This window comes from Pseudorca crassidens, chromosome 14 (genome assembly GCF_039906515.1).
Source record: "Pseudorca crassidens isolate mPseCra1 chromosome 14, mPseCra1.hap1, whole genome shotgun sequence".
NCBI lineage: Eukaryota > Metazoa > Chordata > Mammalia > Artiodactyla > Delphinidae > Pseudorca > Pseudorca crassidens.
Genome location: NC_090309.1, coordinates 45,162,641 through 45,182,953, shown reverse-complemented (window position 1 = coordinate 45,182,953; position 20,313 = coordinate 45,162,641). Strand labels below are relative to the sequence as shown.

Below are 20,313 nucleotides of genomic sequence, written 5' to 3'. Positions count from 1 at the left end.
GTCTGGGAAGTTTTCCCAGGGAGATGGCATTTGCACTGGATCCTGGAGGAAGAGAGTTCACCAACCAGAGTGGGGGGAGGAGTTTCTAAGTGCAGGGGAAAGCTCTGAAATTCCCCAGGGCAAAGCAGGTTCCAGGAACTGGGAACTCTGTGCAGAGAGGAGGGCATCAGATGGGGTGGAGAGAGCTCAGGCTGGAGAGGGGCTGGTGGGCCAGAACAAAGGGCCTGCTATGCCATGGGGGAGGGGCTGGTCCTTACCCTCCAGGCAAGGACGCTAGGGAGCCAGGAAAGAGAGCCAGGCCACTTTAGAAGAACCTCCAGGGGTGGCAAATAGGAGTGATGAGTATTTGGACCATGCCAGTGGGAATAGACAACAGGGACTAAGTTCTGGAGAGTTCAGAAGTTGGTTGGACATGAATTGGCAACTAACCTGATGTGAGGCACACAGAAGAGCACAACCCTGGGGTCCTTACAGCTGGTGCTTCTGGGTGGTTGCCATCCTCTCTTGCCTAGATTCTGGCTACAGCCCTTCCACAGGTGTCCCTCTCACCCTGTCCCGGCCACCCAACCCAGTGCTGGCACAGAGAGATTTAACTCCACAATTGTCTCCTCCCAGCTCAGTGTCCCCTGTGGCTTTCCACCACCTGTAAGATGAAATCTCACTTCCCTTAGATAGGCACAAAGCCCTGGGCAAGTTGGGCGCACACACACACACACACACACACACACACACAGAGAGTGCAGTAGTGCCCTGGCTCTCCATCCCCATGGTCTCTCGGCCTGAGGGCCTTGTCACATGGCTTAGCCTAGACTGAACACAAAAGCCTCCTCCTCTTCCAGGCATGGTTTAAGGCTCCTCCAGAAGCTCTCCCTGAGGGCTTCAGACCCCTGTGCCCAATACACACTGTGCATCTATAACCTCTTTCATGCTCACTAAACTGTCACTTCTTGAGGGCAATGTCTAAGTCTTTTGTTTCTGGAGCTGGAGTACTAGAGACAGAGATATGAGGGTAACCTGATGTTGGTGGTAATTGCCTTAGGAAGGCTGAGATGAGGGCAGAGCCCCAAGGGCAACACTCTGGACACCAGGATTTCTGACCCAACACAGTGTGGAAATAGGGTCAGAGGCGATCGCTATTCTCTGCTCTGAAAAGTCTTGGGAAGGCTTATTTTGTCACAGGGGAAAGAGCTCTATGGAGACAAGAAAAAACAGCCAAAGGTCCCTGCCCTTAATATGTTCATAATTAAGATGAGGATGATAAAGCAAGCACACATAAAAGGACATCAAAACATTGGATGTCCAATGTTTTAAAAAGAGCAACAAATAAATGTGACAGGGAAAATCTGCATGGAATTAACCAAGTATTTATTGAGCTCTTACAGTGTAGTCAGGTCATCCTCGAGCTGTAAAGGATGCCACAAGTGAACCTAAGTTGCCTGCCTTTGTCTCCAAGTGTGACCACTCACAGCAGGGAAGCGAGGTCCACGCTCATGAAGACATTTGGGAATCAACCCATCCCCAGGTGGGGAGGCCCAATTGATAAATGTCACAGGTGTCTGGAATGGGGATTTCAAACTCTACTGTGCATTTGGAATACCCAGGGGTCTGGTTCAAATGCAGATTCTGATTCAGTAGTTCTGGGGTGGAGCTCAAGATGCTACATTTCTCACAGGTTCTGAGTGGAGGTCCCAGCTGCTGGTCAGGGCCCCACTTTGAGTAGCCAGGACCTTAGTGAATGAAGAGAACCATGTGAGCTGGAGCGTTCAGGGAAGGCTCCATAAATGGGACTGAAGGAGCGGGGACTAGACGAGGCAGGAGGGCATTCCAGGGGCAGGCGGCCTGAGCAGGGACATGGGACAGAGGCAAGCCTACAGAGGGGGAGAACCACGGCGCAGGAAGTCCATACGCTGGAACTGAAAATTCTCATTAGCCAGCAGCAGGAAGTGCAAGGGACCAAGTTATGTGGAGTCTTCAATGCCACACTACAGAGCTGCAATTTAATTAAAAAGGGAAAAGTGGGGGCTTCCCTGGTGGCGCAGTGGTTGAGAGTCCGCCTGCCGATGCAGGGGACACGGCTTCGTGCCCCGGTCCGGGAAGATCCCACATGCCGCGGAGCAGCTGGGCCTGTGAGCCATGGCCGCTGAGCCTGTGCGTCCGGAGCCTGTGCTCCGCAACGGGAGAGGCCACAACAGTGAGAGGCCCGCGTACCGCAAAAAAAAAACAAACAGAAAAAAAAAAAAGGGAAAAGTGAGCTGGGGTTGGTTCTTGAGTCATATTTTGCTGACACATTCAGGAAAGGTAGAAAAAGTGTAAGGAATATATATCCACGCAGAGGATGAGGGGAAATGGAGTACAGTTTCTCTCACGTCTTACTTCAAGGCATTCAGTTCTGCATCCCCATCCCCTATCCTCCATCCCTCTGCCTCAGTCCAGGCCTTGCTCCCTGAGTCCTTGGCTCTAGAAGCCTTTTAAGTCTCAGATGATCCATGAATACTGGGAAAGAAACCTTCTATGGTTCTGTGCAGCCTTTCTTTCTCTCCACGGATGCATAAACAATTCAACTGCACGTGATAAAAGCAAGGGGAGGAGGGACCCACATTAATTTCCTCGAGGCAAATGATAAGCTGGCAGATTTGGCTCTCTGGGAGGAGATAAAAGCTCCAAACACAGCCGAATGGCTCTCAGGATCCGAGCCTGGTACGGATGCAAATTAAAATAAAAACTATATAAACAGCAGCACAATGGCACCATTCAGGGCTCCTTCATTAGAAGCCAGCTCTCCAGCACCATTGCCCACAAAGACAATTTCCCTTTCTTCTCCCTCCTAACGAATTTCCAAGCTGGTCAACAAAAGGAGGCTAAGGACAAAAGCAGTTCTAATTGATGAGGCTCTTGGGAGAGGGTCGTTGGGGAGATTCATTTTATGTGTGCAAATCAAAAAGCAAATGTGATGTGTCAGACCAGCTGAGGACAGGCCTCCCACTGAGGGTGGTAGATGTGCCAAGTCCCTCCTCTCAAGGCTCCATACAGACAGATAACAACCCAAAGGTCACATGCACCAGCCAGGCCTCCCAGAGCCCGAAAGAGCCAGCTTCCTCAAATGCTGCCTTGCACAAGGGGACCCCATTCAGCATCCAGGCGCAGGATGCAACAACTTGCTACCATGGCAGCCTCTCCTCTGTACTGCAGAGGACAAAGTTCATTCGTTACATTATCATGAAGCATCTTTAAGGTGGGCAGTCACTGGGGTTAGGAGAGTCAGTTTTAGCAAAATCTACCACGTATTGAACGTTCAGGCTCCGGGGGAAATCTCTGCTCACAAACCACAGGTATCCCTGATTTTTTCCCATTCAGTTTTCATTTCTAATCACCTACGCCACTTCAGAAAACTTTTCAAGTGACAGTGCTCTCCAACTGTATCGTTCATCTTCATGACTTGCTGTGCAGCCATGAAGATTTCTTCACTTCCAGATCCCTTCACACTCATCTCCCAACCCACACTCCTCCCCGAACTTGGAATTCCCTACTACACCCCTGCTGTCCATCTATATCCCCTTCGCCTCACGAACCTCATGTTTCCTCATTATAAGATGGAGTAATAATCCTTGCTCCACTCATCTCATGGGCTATTGGGAGACTCAAATGAAATGAACATGAAAGCAACTATAAACAGCATACATATTTCTGTTTTAACAGAAATGTCTTAGCTGAGGCTATAGCACTGGACCATTTAGTGACTGCCAAAAATCTCTCTCTTTATCATTAAATGAGACTTTTTTCAGCCAATAGGACAAACAAGATTTGTCCTATCCATCAACACCAAAAGGAACTCTCAACATTTTTAAATGATGGAAACCCAAACAGCCAAAGCGAGCCATCCCCCACCTCGGCCCCTTCATGGTTCCCCAGATATCTCACCAGCACATGCCTGGTACTCTCTGCTTCACCCAGTTTATGCTTCCGGACACACTGATCTGACGTCAGGCCAAAGGGCTGGTGCCTGGGAGAGGGAAAGACCAAAGAGAGTAGTGAGGCTGGGAGGATTTTTTTTCTCCAACTCTGAATGTTGCCTTACTTTGCCCCTTTAGGGCAGAGTCCATCATTTAGAAAATGAACTGTGTTTGCAGTCTAACAGGCAGCAGCTGCTGCGGATGGGAGGCCCTGTTCTTTTCGCACTTGTAGGCTAAGAAGCAAAGGAGGAGTGAAGAGAGGAGAAAGATATGAAAGTCCCATGACCAGACTGCCCTTTGTAGCCCTCTGCAGCCAGCCAGGTGGTCACAGAGCTCTATAGTTATTCCCTCATTTTCCCAGCTGATAAGGATAAGGGAGGTGCTATCTGCCACAGTCACCCCTGGCTTTAGGGCTGGTGGTTAGTAGCACATGACCCAGCACTATTTTCCTCAACACTTCCAAGCCCTGGCTGCCCTGGACAATGCTGCCGAAAAGATAACAATGTGTGGTTGATATGCTCAGATCTTTTCCGAACCACACTCGCATAACCACTTGTGTGAGTTTCCTAGGGCTGCCATAACAAATTACCACAAACTGGGTGGCTTAAAACTATAGAACTTTATTCTCTCACACTTGTGGAGGCCAGAAGTTCAAAATCAAGGTGTGGGCAGGGTTGGTTCCAGCTGGAGGCTCTGAAGGAGAATCCATTCCGTGCCTCCACCAGGGGCAATCTACGGCATTGCTTGGCTTGCGGCTATATCGCTCTAATTCCTGCCTCTGACTTCACATAACCTTTTCCTGTGTCTCTGTGTGTCCTCTCCTCTTCTTATAAGGGCACCTGTCATTGGACCTAGGGCCCACCCTAAGCTCAGGATGATCTCATCTCAAATCCTTACATTATATCTGCAAAGATCATTTTCCAATAAGGTCACCTTCACGGGTTCCAGGGGTTAGGACTTGGACATATCTTTGGGGGGGACCACTCTTCAACCCACTGCAGCCCCCAAGCAAAGGGGAAGGGACAAGAGAAGGACACTCCACTGAGCCTCTGTTGAAACCTGCAAGAATTCATGGGGCAAAGTGGGAAGGGGAGTTATTCAGCCAAATTATGGTGGCAAGGGCTGTGGGATACTGAATGGGACTTCAGCATGGCTGCAGTAGGGACCAAGGGACACTGGCTTGGGATCTGCCCTCCACTGAGACCCACAGAGGGCACCAGGTGGCTGCAACAACAAAATGACAGGGAAAGAGACACACCATCCATCTCTGCCCCCACTTACCCACCATCTTCCTCCCACCTCACCTACCCCTGCTGGGTAACCTATGAATCACCCTGCTTTTTACCCTCCTGCGGGTATAAGCGAGGCGGCAGCCTGGGATGAGCCCTGGAAACTCTCCCAGCAGCCTGTTAGTGAACTTTGCCTGCCTTGTGGAGGTCAGCCAGCTCTGTCCACTGAGGGGCTGTTCAGATGACTGCACTTCCACGCCTGGTTTGTGAACACAGATTCAGCACTTAACTGTCTTCTGCTGCTGTTCATGCTTACAAAAGGAAAAGCCCTCCAAAACTTAGTTCACAAAATCCAATTTAAGGATCAGAAAAAGGTATGCCAGGTACAAAAATTCTAAAAGGTCCTTTCTCCAAGGAAGAAAATATTGACTGAATCACCAATCCCAAGTTTCAAAAGGAACAGTTCTGTAAGTTTCCCCCCAAGAGATCCCTGAAATGTGTAAATAGAGAAGATCTGTCAGTGATAGTTACCAAGAAAACTTCTGAGGCCTGAGATGGCAGGCCTTCAGTCAAGACCATGCCTATAATATGTCGTTAGATCTTGTTTTTTAGGCCTGGAGTTCATTAACCATCGGAAGTCAAACTTTTCCCTACAGCGCTAGGAAGAGGAAGTCTGGCAAATGGGGTCTGAAAAACTTCTATGGATGAGTTGAGGGGCAGGTATTTGTTGACTGTGTACCTTGTGTGGGTCACTCTGCTAAATGCCAGGGATATAGCCAGGTACAGCAATTCAGACATGGCCCTGCCTTCATAGAGAGGGAGGAGGGGAGACGGTAAGCTGACTATCATAAAAATAACCATAGTTGAGCTAAATGGTACAAAGCAAGAGTATGGACTGTCATGGAATCACACAACAGGGCACTTGCATACCTAAGAGATGATTTGGATGGAAGGTTTTGTATAATACATACTCCCTCTCCTTCTTTCTCAAGGATACTGGATGGAGGTCCTTGCCCCTCTAGGAGCTACAAGTATTTGAAGCAAATCTTCAGACAGATTTTGGGGCTGTGTGCCCAATGAACCTAGAGGGGATCCTAGAGTCCCTGAGAGTGGAAGAGAGATGCTCTTGGAAAGATGAAAGCGATAGAAGCAGGTCCCCAGGGCTGAGATCAGAAAATAAGACTCTAACAACCTCATACTTAGGATGTATGTCAGGATGGCTATTATCAAAAAAGCAAAGGAACAAACGTTGGCAAGGATGTGGAGAAATTGGAACTCTTGTGTATTTTTGATGCGAATGTAAAATGGTGTAACTGCTATGGAAAACAGTATGGAGGTTCCCGAAAAATTGCCCAAAAAATTACCATATGATCCAGCAATCCCACTTCTGGGTGTTTATCCAAAAGCATCAAAATCAGGATCTCAAAGAGATATTTGTACTGCCATGTTCACTGCAACACTACTCAGAAGGAATCAGCCACATGCCAGAAGGAAAGTCTGACTTTCAACTGTTGACAACAACAAGGATAAACCTTAAGGACACTATGCTAAGTGAAATCTAAAATAGCCAAACTCACAGAAGAGAGTAGAATGGTGGTTGCCAGGGGCTGGGATGAAGGAGAAATGGAGTTGTTGTTCTACAGGTATAAAATTTCAGTTATGCAAAATGAATAACTTACAGAGTTGTAGAGATCTGCTGTACAACACTGTGACAATAGTTGACAATATGCAGTTCAAAATTTGTTAAGAGGGTGGATCTCATGTTAAGTGTTCTTACAAGGGAAGGAAGGAAGGGAGGAAGAAAGAGAGAGAGAGAGAAAGAAACAGTAAAAGAAAAGAAAAGGAAAGGAAAGCGAAAAGAAAAGGGAAAGAAAGAAGATAGGACTTTAGACCAGGGGTTGACTAACTGTGGCCTACGGTCAAATCCGGCCTGCTGCCTGTTTTTGTAAATAACACTGTACTGTAACATGGCCACACTCATTTCTTTACATATTGTCTGTGGTTCTTCGGCACTTCAACAGCAGAGCTGAGTGGTTGTGATAGAGGCTGTATGACCCACCAAGCCTGAAATACCTGACCACCCTGTGCAAGGGTGTCAGCTGTTGGCTGTCTTCGGATTCTCCACATTTCTGTTCTTATTCTCCTACAGGAAAACTTGAATCCTTTCCCTACTGCTTATTAGTTTGTCACTCAACCCAAGGATTGGGCTTAGCCTTTTTTTGGCCACAATTCTAATTCACATGCACCTAGGTTGCTACCTGTAGTCACTAGACACACGTGACTATTAAAATGCAAATTGAAAGTATTATAATTACCTTAGGGCCTTCACAAAAAGAATTTTGCCACCCCTTGCTTTGGATTCCTCAGTATTCTCATCACCACACCAGAATGTCTTAAACACCTTTATCTGGGCTGCTGTGGAGGGAGGAGGGCCAAAACCTCAACAAAAGTCCATGTGCTAAGAACATCAGAGTGCACTCATAAGCACCTCCTGTGAGCCAGGCTCTGTTTTGGAAATATCAATGCATTTAAGCCCTCACATTAACTTTTGGAGGTAGGAATGATCATCCTGATTTTACACATGAGAAAACAGAGGTTCAGAGATGTAAAGTAAATTGCTGAAGTGGCAGAGTCATATTCGAACTTAGATCAGTCTGCCTATGCATGTTATCACTACATCCAACTTCCCACACTGCCTGCTGCTTAAACATTTCTATAGAATTACTGGGAAGAATTCTATCACTTTGGATAAAGAGAGGATCAGTAGGAAATACACCAAGTGAATTCATTCTGCATAACAAACAGTATCAGGCTGCCCGCATGGCCCAATGTCACTGTGTTGGTTGGTTCCTTAGAGACTTGGAAGCTTGGAGGGTCAGTTACCACTGGGTTCTTTTGGAATTCCTGTAGTTGTGTGCTGCAGTAAGGGTGCGGGAGGAGGGGAAAGTTTGCCTTATTATAAGACCATCTTCCTGCTAGTTTATCATTACCCCAGCAATCACATCATAAAAATTCATGCTCCCCATTCAGACAAGGGAACCAGGATTGGGAGGCAGTTCTGGAAACTACATCAACAAAGGAAATTTACAAGACCTGAGGATGTTTAGTTCAGAGAAGAGAAGCAAGCTAGCTGTGCATTATGTCTTCAGGAAGCCCTGCCATATTGAGAAGAGCAGCCTTCTGTGTGTTCTGTCAGAGTTGAGAATGTAGAACAATAGTTCGAAGTAAAATGGAAGACTTGGGCTCAAAGTTTGAAAGAATGTTCCAACAACTGGAACCATCTAACAATGCAATGCGCTTTTGAGATGGGCTCACTCAACACTGGAGATGTCCAAACAAGAGCTAATGACACTTGTCAGGGATGCTGTGGCATGGATTTCTGAAACGTGTGATGGTTAGACTAGGTCAACTCTACAGCACCCTCCAATTCAAAGAGCCCACAATTCTGTGAACAAGAGACCAGCCTGAGGATCACACTGGGAAAAATCAGTGCTTTGAACCAAATATGTTCTTTCTAACTCCTTCCACATCCTAATCACAACATCTCACTAAAAGCTAGTGGCTGTTTTCAACCAAGCCCCAGTCACCTCTGGGCATATTCCAGGACTAACTGAATATTTATGACATACCTATAAGAATGATTTTTCAGTTTGTCAAGTGAAACTATAAGATCTCTGGCTTTGGAGGAGGCAGCAGGGAGTGGGTGGTCAAAATAATAATATTAGCTAATATTTACATTAACTTTGCCATTTACAGGGGAACTTAGGATCCAGTTAATCTTCACAACAGCCCTGTCGGACATGTTAGTCGTTATCATCCATTTGTGCAGGAAGAGGCTGCCCAGTTCCCCCACAGCTGCAAATGGCTACAGACCTAGTGAGTGACACCTTGAAGGCAGGAGGGGCCACGTTGGTGGACACCATTTTAAGCAACGTCCTACAGAGACTAGCTGAGAGTTTAGGATTATTAGTCAGGATTTGTTTCCAGTTTTTGTAATGAAGGTGGTCATTTTGGCTCATGAAACCTGGCAGAAGAGAATGCATTGCTCAGAACATCGTATATTTACAGTATGTAGTTTTTACAAAACTACCAGTGTTTTCCAGTGCTTCAATTATGGGAATGAGTTTCACTTTCACATTCTGAGGAGGCATTCAGCTTGGGAGGCTAGAAACTGCAAGAGATAGTTACCAAGGCTCGTGCCGTTGAATTATAGGCTGTCTTTATTGCTCATTGCTCACATCAGCAGCATTGGATTTTGTATCCTGTTTACCCATCTGGTCTGGACTGAATCATCCCCTTTTCGGTCACAGCACTTGCCTTTGGAGGCTCCCGGAAGGGAAACAATGAGCAAATGTTAGTTAACCTACGTGAGGACGAGAGGATGCTTGCAGACTGTCACTTGGAGAAACCCTCCAGTGTTGCTGGGGTCCTATCAGCGTGATGAAGGGGCCTGTAAATAACTGGGGATGGCCATCTTTGCTTCTAAAAATGAAAAACATCCCTCATCAGAAACATGCCTTCAACATGTAAGGAAGGCAAAGCTTTTAGGTAAAGAATTGGGTAGAAAGGTACAGGGTAAGGCAGGGGAAAGCATTCCAGGCAGAGGATCCACTTGAGTAAAGGCAGGAAGGCATGAAAATGAAATGCCTCTTCTCTTTAACCAGAGGACAGAGTGCATACAGGGGTTCACAGGAGGCTGAACAGGTGGCTTTTAGTTTATAATATGATGCCTCTCCAATGGCAGGCTCCAGAGAGCACATTTAATGCTGGGGTCCAGTGCTTGTCAAACATGCATCAAAATCATCTGGAGGGCTTGTTAAAGCATAGCTTTCTGGTCTCCACCTGCAGAGTTCCTGATTCAGTGGGTCTGCAGTGGGGCCCAAGAATGTGCATTTCTAACAAGCTTCCCACCGATGCTGACACTGCTGGTCCAGGGACCACTCTTTGGGGACAACTCCTACAGCTAGTCAGCAGCTGATAACTGTTCTGAGTAGGGAAGTGAGGTGATCAGAGCTGAGTGCTTACTGTCTTTACCTGACCAGTTTGAAGGGCCGATAATTCTGTGAGAAGGTATGTAAGGAAAGGAATTTGTGAGAGAAGGAATTAGCCCAGGCAGTGAGTATATGTTCAGTGGTGAGATCTGATTCAAAGCATGTCATTTTTCACCCACCTGGCAGTGGGGACTAAGGGAGATGAACCACATGACCCATGGTCCTCATAGGTGAACAATGGAATATCAAAAGTTCTTTAAGTTACCAGATAAAGTGTGTCATTTATAAAGCTCTAGAATGGAGTTTTTAACCCCGAAATGCATTTTCTTTTCTTTTTTTTAAAGTATAGTTGATTTACCATGTTGTGTTAATTTTTGCTGTACAGCAAATTGATTCCTATATGTATATGTGTGTGTGTATGTACATATATATATATATATATATACACATATATATATATAATTCTTTTTTATATTCTTTTCCATTATGGTTTATCACAGGATACTGAATATAGTTCACTGTGCTATACAGTAGGACCTTCTTGTCCAAATGCATTTTCTTAGTGTCAGTTTTTCTAAAGACACTGACCATGTTAGTCATCAATGACCCCACTGGCTGGCAGAAGGAATATTTCATGGCTTTTCCTCCTCTACTCTTGATCTCTTAGGTGTGAAGAAGAATGACAGATGATGAGATTTAATCTAAAACGTCTTGAGTTTCACTTCCATCACAGAAATGGCAACTAGAAAAACACAGGAAAGGCCCAAAGATCTGCCTTGTCTAAGAAATCCTGACATGGCCCAAAGAGGAAAGTCAACATGGTGCACTTCCAGGCTCAACATTAACAAAGATGCTGCCCTAACTAAGGTGGGTATGTGCTTTAGGGCAAAGCAGAAGGAGGAAAGAAGGGGGAAGGTTTTCTACTGGTAGTAGGGATGGAAGCAGGTTATTCTTAAATCCTATCCTATTGGCCTGATTGATGTAAGGGAAAGCTGTCACCCTCCACACTAAAGTATTATTGATGATTGGAACTTAATACATGGCTTCATTTTGTATTTTATCAAGGTCTTCTTGAGTCAAGTGCTATAGCCCAGTCTAGCTAGAGAACATTGTATTCTAAGGTTACACTGCAGAAGAGATGACACCCTGACCCAGCAATTGGAGGACTTGGGTTTTTTTCCCTGTTCTGAAACTCTGAATTTGGGCAAGATCTTATCTTCACTGGACCTCAGATTCTTCAGGTGAGAGAGGACAGAAATTGTACCTGGTTATCTGTATGATCCCTGCCATGACTGGTCTTCAGCAACTCTGTACCACCTATGCTGAAGCCAGCTTTATGGAATGAGAGTGCCCTGAGCAGTGGTCACGGCGCCATCGCCCCCTGGACAGCTCGTTTTACCTGAACTCTGCTAAGTTTAATTCCCTGGTGTCATTAGCATTTATCTCTGTGCTGGCCAAAGAAGACCAGGGTGGGAAAATTTCAGTATCAGCTAGTAAGAAAATGATCTAGGACACTATCGATCTCAACTGGTTAGACTGAATGAGGAACACCATCAGTCACTTTAAGGGATTTCCAAGGAGGCCACAACTCGACCCTTCCCATTCAGATCACTAAGGTTGGCCAATCCCATACTCAGCTCACACTCAACACTTTCTCTCCTTACCCATCACCCCAACTCTGTTCACTCCCCTGTATTACATGTGCATGTGTCCGTTTGCCTGGCCACCCATCACAATGTCATTCTCTGTGAGGACCAGGGGCATAGTTCATTCTTCTTTACCTAATCTTAGTTTTCTCTACCCACCAAGTCTGGGGAAACAATTAAGGGCACAACTGTAATATCTTTGAGTCCTGATTCTCCACCCAGAGTCATTGCTGGAAGTCTAAGCTCCCCGTGGGTCCCCACCATTCCCAAACATGCCCCTTGACTCCACTGCCCAAGGATGATGGTCCTTCTCTGTAACTCCTCACTACGACCACGGGCGGAAGAGGAGTCCACAGAGCTCACTGCTGCTGGCAGCAGGAGACCAGGGCCCTGCCTCTGCCTGGCCTACTGCTCACCATGGGTCCACTCTCACAGTGTTTGCTCTTGTCTCTCATCACAGAAGGGGAAGCTTCTTTTTTCACCAGTGATAACAGTTCCTATGAGACTCCTCCTACCTCCCAAGGAAACCTGCTATTCTTCATTTGCAGCTCTGTCTGCAGGTGAGCAGAGCATTCCCAGAGCTAGATAAGAGGGTGTTGAATGATACACCTTCTCATGTCTTACGCCCACCAACCATGGTAGAATGGGTAAGAATGTAAATTTTCTCCCGCCTCACAATAGGTTCCTTCTCTACCTAAGGGTATTAGGACTTTAGTTTTAGTCAGAAAGTGGCAGAGTTACAATGCAGGGCCCAAGCATTTAAAGCCTAGTTATTCAGAAGCCGGTTAGGGCCTAAATCCATTCAGTTTTAGGCAGAAACTTGCTGAGGTAGGATCCAGGGCCTAAGCATTTTAAAGCCTAGTTATTCAGAAGACGGGGGCTTCCGGGAAGATGGCGGAAGAGTAAGACGTGGAGATCAACTTCCTCCCCACAGATACACCAGAAATACATCTACCTGTGGAACAGCTCCTACAGAACACCTACTGAACGCTGGCAGAAAACCTCAGACCTCCCAAAAGTCAAGGAACCCCCCACGTACCTGGGTAGGGAAAAAGAAAAAGAATAAACAGAGACAAAAGGATAGGGACGGGACCTGCACCAGTGGGAGGGAGCTGTGAAGGAGGAAAAGTTTCCACAACTAGGAAGGCCCTTCACGGGCGGAGACTGCGGGTGGCAGAGGGGGAAAGCTTTGGGGCCGCGGAGGAGAGAGCAGAAACAGGAGTGCGGAGGGCAAAGCGGGGAGATTCCCGCACAGAGGATCACGGCCGACCGGCACTCACCAGCCCAAGAGGCTTGTCTGCTCACCCGCCGGGGCGGGCGAGGCTGGGAGCTGAGGCTCGCGCTTCGGTCGGATCCCAGTGAGAGGACTGGCGTTGGCGGCATGTAGACAGCCTGAAGGAGTTAGTGCGCCACGGCCAGCCGGGAGGGGGTCCGGGGAAAAGTCTGGACCTGCCGAAGAGGCAAGAGACGTTTTCTTCCCTCTTTGTTTCCTGGTGCGCGATGAGAGGGGATTAACAGCACTGCTTAAAGGAGCTCCAGAGACGGGCGCGAGCCGCGGCTATCAGCGCGGACCCCAGAGACGGGCATGAGACGCTAAGGCTGCTACTGCCGCCACCAAGAAGCCTGTGTGTGATAACAGGTCACTCCCCACACCTCCCTTCCGGGGAGCCTGTGCAGCCCGCCACTGCCAGGGTCCCGGGATCCAGGGACAACTTCCCCGGGAGAACGCACGGCGCGCCTCAGGCTGGTGCAACGTCACGCCGGCCTCTGTCGCCGCAGGCCCGCCCTGCACGCAGTGCGGCCCCCCACCCCCACCCCGGCCTGAGTGCGCCAGAGCCCCGGAAGCAGTGGCTCCTTTAACCCCATCCTGTCAGAGCGAAGGACAGACGCCCTCAGGCGACCTACACGAAGAGGCGGGGCCAAATCCAAAGCTGAACCCCGGGAGCTCTGCAAACAAAGAAGAGAAAGGGAAATCTCTCCCAGCAGCCTCAGAAGCAGCGGATTAAAGCTCCACAATCAACTTGATATACCCTGCATCTGTGGAATACCTGAATAGACAAAGAATCATCCCAAATTGAGGAGGTGGAGGACTTTGAGAGCAAGATTTATGATTTTTTCCCCTTTTCCTCTTTTTGTGAGTGTGTATGTGTATGCTTCTGTGTGAGATTTTGTCTGTATAGCTTTGCTTTCACCATTTGTCCTAGGGTTCTATCCGTCCGTTTTTTTCTTAATAATTATTTTTTTATTTTAATAACTTATTATATTTTATCTTACTTTATTTATTTTACTTTATCTTCGTTCTTTCTTTTTTTCCTTCCTTCCTTCCTCCCTCCCTCCCTCCTGCCTTTCTTTCTTTCTTTCTTTCTACTTCTACTAATTCTTTCTTTCTACTTTTTCTCCCTTTTATTCTGAGCCGTGTGGATGAAAGGCTCTTGCTGCTGCAGTCAGGAGTCAGTGCTGTGCCTCGGAGGTGGGAGAGCCAACTTCAGGACAATGGTCCACAAGAGACCACCCAGCTCCACATATTATCAAACGGCAAAAATCTCCCAGAGATCTCCATCTCAACACCAACACCCAGCTTCACTCAACGACCAGCAGGCTACAGTGCTGGACATCCTATACCAAAAAACTAGCCAGACAGGAAGACAACCCCACCCATTAGCAGAGAGGCTGCCTAAAATCATAATAAGTCTACAGACACCCCAAAACACACCACCAGACGTGGACCAGCCCACCAGAAAGACAAGATCCAGCCTCATCCACCAGAACACAGGCACTAGTCCCCTCCACCAGGAAGCCTACACAACCCACTGAACCAACCTTAGCCACTGGGGACAGACACCAAAAACAACGGGAACTACGAACCTGCAGCCTGCAAAAAGGAGACCCTAAATACAGTAAGATAAGCAAAATGAGACGACAGAAGAACACACAGCAGATAAAGGAACAAGATAAAAACCCACCAGACCTAACAAATGAAGAGGAAATAGGCAGTCTACCTGAAAAAGAATTCAGAATAATGATAGTAAAGATGATCCAAAATCTTGGAAATAGAATGGAAAAAAATGCAAGAAACATTTAACAAGGACCTAGAAGAACTAAAGATGAAACAAACAATGATGAACAACACAATAAATGAAATTAAAAATACTCTAGATGGGATCAATAGCAGAAGAACTGAGGCAGAAGAACGGATAAGTGACCTGGAAGATAAAATAGTGGAAATAACTACTGCAGAGCAGAATAAAGAAAAAGAATGAAAAGAACTGAGGACAGTCTCAGAGACCTCTGGGACAACATTAAACACACCAACATTGGAATTATAGGGGTTCCAGAAGAAGAAGAGAAAAAGAAAGGGACTGAGAAAATATTTGAAGAGATTATAGTTGAAAATTTCCCTAATATGGGAAAGAAAATAGTTAATCAAGTCCAGGAAGCACAGAGAGTCCCATACAGGATAAATCCAAGGAGAAATATGCCAAGACACATATTAATCAAACTGTCAAAAATTAAATACAAAGAAAACATATTAAAAGCAGCAAGGGAAAAACAACAAATAACACACAAGGGAATCCCCATAAGGTTAACAGCTGATCTCTCAGCAGAAACTCTGCAAGCCAGAAGGGACTGGCAGGACATATTTAAAGTGATGAAGGAGAAAAACCTGCAACCAAGATTACTCTACCCAGCAAGGATCTCATTCAGATTTGATGAAGCAATTAAAACCTTTACAGACAAGCAAAAGCTGAGAGAGCTCAGCACCACCAAACCAGCTTTACAACAAATGCTAAAGGAACTTCTCTAGGCAAGAAACACAAGAGAAGGAAAAGACCTACAATAACGAACCCAAAACAATTAAGAAAATGGGAATAGAAACATACATATTGATAATTCCCTTAAATGTAAATGGAATAAATGCTCCCACCAAAAGACACAGATTGGATGAATGGATACAAAAACAAGACTCATATATTTGCTGTCTACAAGAGACCCACTTCAGACCTAGAGACACATATAGACTGAAAGTAAGGGGATGGAAAAAGGTATTTCATGCAAATGGAAACGAAAAGAAAGCTGGAGTAGCAATTCTCATATCAAACAAAATAGACTTTAAAATAAAGACTGTTAGAAGAGACAAAGAAGCACACTACATAATGATCAAGGCATCGATCCAAGAAGAAGATATAACAATTGTAAATATTTATGCACCCAACATAGGAGCACCTCAATACATAAGGCAAATACTAACAGCCATAAAAGGAGAAATTGACAGTAACACATTCATAGTAGGGGACTTTAACACCCCACTTTCACCAATGGACAGATCATCCAAAATGAAAATAAATAAGGAAACACAAGCTTTAAATGATACATTAAACAAGATGGACTTAATTGATATTTATAGGACATTCCATCCATAAACAACAGAATACACATTTTCCTCAAGTGCTCATGGAACATTCTCCAGGATAGATGATATTTTGGGTCACAAGCAAGCCTTGGTAAATTTAAGAAAATTGAAATTGTTTCAAGTATCTTTTCTGACCACAATGCTATGAGACTAGATATCAATTACAGGAAAAGATCTGTCAAAAATACAAACACATGGAGGCTAAACAATACACTACTTAATAATGAAGTGATCACTGAAGAAATCAAAGACGAAATAAAAAAATACCTAGAAACAAATGACAATGGAGACACGATGGCCCAAAATCTATGGGATGCAGCAAAAGCAGTTCTAAGAGGGAAGTTTATAGCAATACAATCCTACCTTAAGAAACAGGAAACATCTCGAATAAAAAACCTAACCTTGCACCTAAAGCAATTAGAGAAAGAAGAACAAAAAAACCTCAAAGTTAGCAGAAGGAAAGAAATCATAAAGATCAGATCAGAAATAAATGAAAAAGAAATAAAGGAAACAATAGCAAAGATCAATAAAACTAAAAGCTGGTTCTTTGAGAAGATAAACAAAATTGATAAACCATTAGCCAGACTCATCAAGAACAAAAGGGAGAAGACTCAAATCAATAGAATTAGAAATGAAAAAGGAGAAGTAACAACTGACACTGAAGAAATACAAAAGATCATGAGAGATTACTACAAGCAACTCTATGCCAATAAAATGGACAACCTTGAAGAAATGGACAAATTCTTAGAAATGCACAACCTGCCAAGACTGAATCAGGAAGAAATAGAAAATATGAACAGACCAGTCACAAGCACTGAAATTGAAACTGTAATTAAAAATCTTCCAACAAACAAAAGCCCAGGACCAGATGGCTTCACAGGCGAATTCTATCAAACATTTAGAGAAGAGCAACACCTATCCTTCTCAAACTCTTCAAGAATAGAGCAGAGGGAGGAACACTCCCAAACTCATTCTACAAGGCCACTATCACCTTGATACCAAAACCAGACAAGGATGTCACAAAGAAAGAAAACTACAGGCCAGTATCACTGATGCACATAGATGCAAAAATCCTCAACAAAATACTAGCAAACAGAATCCAACATCACATTAAAAGGATCATATACCATGATCAAGTGGGGTTTATTCCAGGAATGCAAGGATTCAATATACGCAAATCAATCAATGTGATACACCATATTAACAAATTGAAGGAGAAAAACCATATGATCACCTCAATAGATGCAGAAAAAGATTTCGACAAAATTCAACACCCATTTATGATAAAAACCCTCCAGAAAGTAGGCATAGAGGGAACTTTCCTCACCATAATAAAGGCCATATATAACAAACCCACAGCCAACATCGTCCTCAATGGTGAAAAACTGAAAGCATTTCCACCAAGATCAGGAACAAGACAAGGTTGCCCACTCTCACCATTTTTATTCAACATAGTTTTGGAAGTTTTAGCCACAGCAATCAGAGAAGAAAAGGAAATAAAAGGAATCCAAATCGGAAAAGAAGAAGTAAAGCTGTCACTGTTTGCAGATGACATGATACTATACATAGAGAATCCTAAAGATGCTACCAGAAAACTTCTAGAGCTAATCAATGAATTTGGTAAAGTAGCAGGATACAAGATTAATGCACAGAAATCGCTTGCATTCCTATACACTAATGATGAAAAATCTGAAAGTGAAATCAAGAAAACACTCCCATTTACCATCGCAACAAAAAGAATAAAATATCTAGGAATAAACCTACCTAAGGAGACAAAAGATCTGTATGCAGAAAATTATAAGACACTGATGAAAGAAATTAAATATGATACAAATAGATGGAGAGATATACCATGTTCTTGGATTGGAAGAATCAACATTGTGAAAATGACTCTACTACCCAAAGCAATCTACAGATTCAATGCAATCCCTATCAAACTACCACTGGTATTTTTCACAGAACTAGAACAAAAAATTTCACAATTTGTATGGAAACACAAAAGACCCCGAATAGCCAAAGCAATCTTGAGAATGAAAAACAGAGCTGGAGGAATCAGGCTCCCTGACTTCAGACTATACTATAAAGCTACAGTAATCAAGACAGTATGGTACTGGCACAAAAACAGAAATATAGATCAATGGAACAGGATAGAAAGCCCAGAGATAAACCCACACACATATGGTCACCTTATCTTTGATAAAGGAGGCAGGAATGTACAGTGGAGAAAGGACAGCCTCTTCAATAAGTGGTGCTGGGAAAACTGGACAGGTACATATAAAAGTATAAGATTAGATCACTCCCTAACACCATACACAAAAATAAACTCTAAATGGATTAAAGACCTAAATATAAAGCCAGAAACTATCAAACTCTTAGAGGAAAACATAGGCAGAACACTCTGTGACATAAATCACAGCAAGATCCTTTCTGACCCACCTCCCAGAGAAATGGAAATAAAATCAAAAATAAACAAATGGGACCTAATGAAACTTCAAAGCTTTTGCACAGCAAAGGAAACAATAAACAAGACCAAAAGACAACCCTCAGAATGGGAGAAAATATTTGCAAATGAAGCAACTGACAAAGGATTAATCTCCAAAATTTATAAGCAGCTCATGCAGCTCAATAACAAAAAAACAAACAACCCAATCCAAAAATGGGCAGAAGACCTAAATAGACAGTTTTCCAAATAAGATATACAGACTGCCAACAAACACATGAAAGAATGCTCAACTTCATTAATCATTAGAGAAATGCAAATCAAAACTACAATGAGATATCATCTCACACCAGTCAGAATGGACATCATCAAAAAATCTAGAAACAATAAATGCTGGAGAGGGTGTGGAGAAAAGGGAACCCTCTTGCACTGTTGGTGGGAATGTAAATTGATACAGCCACTGTGGAGAACAGTATGGAGGTTCCTTAAAAAACTACAAATAGAACTACCATATGACCCAGCAATCCCACTACTGGGCATATACCCTGAGAAAACCATAATTCAAAAAGAGTCATGTCCCAAAATGTTCATTGCAGCTCTATTTACAATAGCCCAGAGATGGAAACAACCTAAGTGTCCATCATCGGATGAATGGATAAAGAAGATGTGTCACATATATACAATGGAATATTACTCAGCCATAAAAAGAAACGAAATTGAGCTATTTATAATGAGGTGGATAGACCTAGAGTCTGTCATACAGAGTGAAGTAAGTCAGAAAGAGAAAGACAAATACCGTATGCTAACACATATATATGGAATGTAAGGAAAAAAATGTCATGAAGAACATAGGGGTAAGACAGGAATAAAGACACGGACCTACTAGAGAATGGACTTGAGGATATGGGGAGGGGGAAGGGTAAGCTGTGACAAAGCGAGATAGAGGCCTGGACATATATACACTACCAAACGTAAGGTAGATAGCTAGTGGGAAGCAGCCGCATAGCACAGGGAGATCAGCTCGGTGACCGCCTGGAAAGGTGGGATAGGGAGGGTGGGAGGGAGGGAGATGTAAGAGGGAAGAGATATGGGAACATATGTCTATGTATAACTGATTCACTTTGTTATAAAGCAGAAACTAACACACCATTGTAAAGCAATTATACTCCAATAAAGATGTAAAAAAAATAAAAACTAAAAAAAGGGTATTAGGATCACGCATTGTCTCCCCTCCTAATATATAATTATGAAATGTTGACAATATTAGGGCTCAACTTAAGTCCCAAAATTCTTCTATTTTTTCCCCAGAAAGGCTTAGGAGATTCTCAGATAAAATAACTGCCAATAGTCTGTTCTGAGTTCCTGGAAAGGTGTATCTTCATTACATTACTTCTCTGTGGTGCCTTTCACAGCACTTGGATCAGAGAAGGTAAATGTTTGACAAGGAAATAAAGGTGTCAGATAATTCACTCTCATTTTGGAAAATGCAAAGCAAAGCTCAGAAGTGTAGGGCCATGGGGTATTTAGTTTGTAGGAAAAAGTGAGTAGAAGGAAGGGTGAACAGACTCCTGCCTGGGTGGTACATGTTCAGATGGGCAACAGGGTGTTGAGGGGAAAGGAGGCTAGAGGTCTGGAAACTGGGAAGG

The 20,313-nt window shown here is 44.3% G+C and overlaps 1 protein-coding gene across 1 annotated transcript in view; it reads right to left on the bottom strand.

The window, feature by feature from the left end:
- Window positions 1-20,313, bottom strand: part of CLHC1 (clathrin heavy chain linker domain containing 1) — a 213,134-nt gene that overhangs the window by 113,178 nt on the left and 79,643 nt on the right. The window contains exon 15 of the mRNA XM_067705043.1: window positions 3,919-4,000. The gene's annotated coding sequence lies outside the window, so the exon portion shown is untranslated. The remainder of the gene's footprint in view (window positions 1-3,918; window positions 4,001-20,313) is intronic.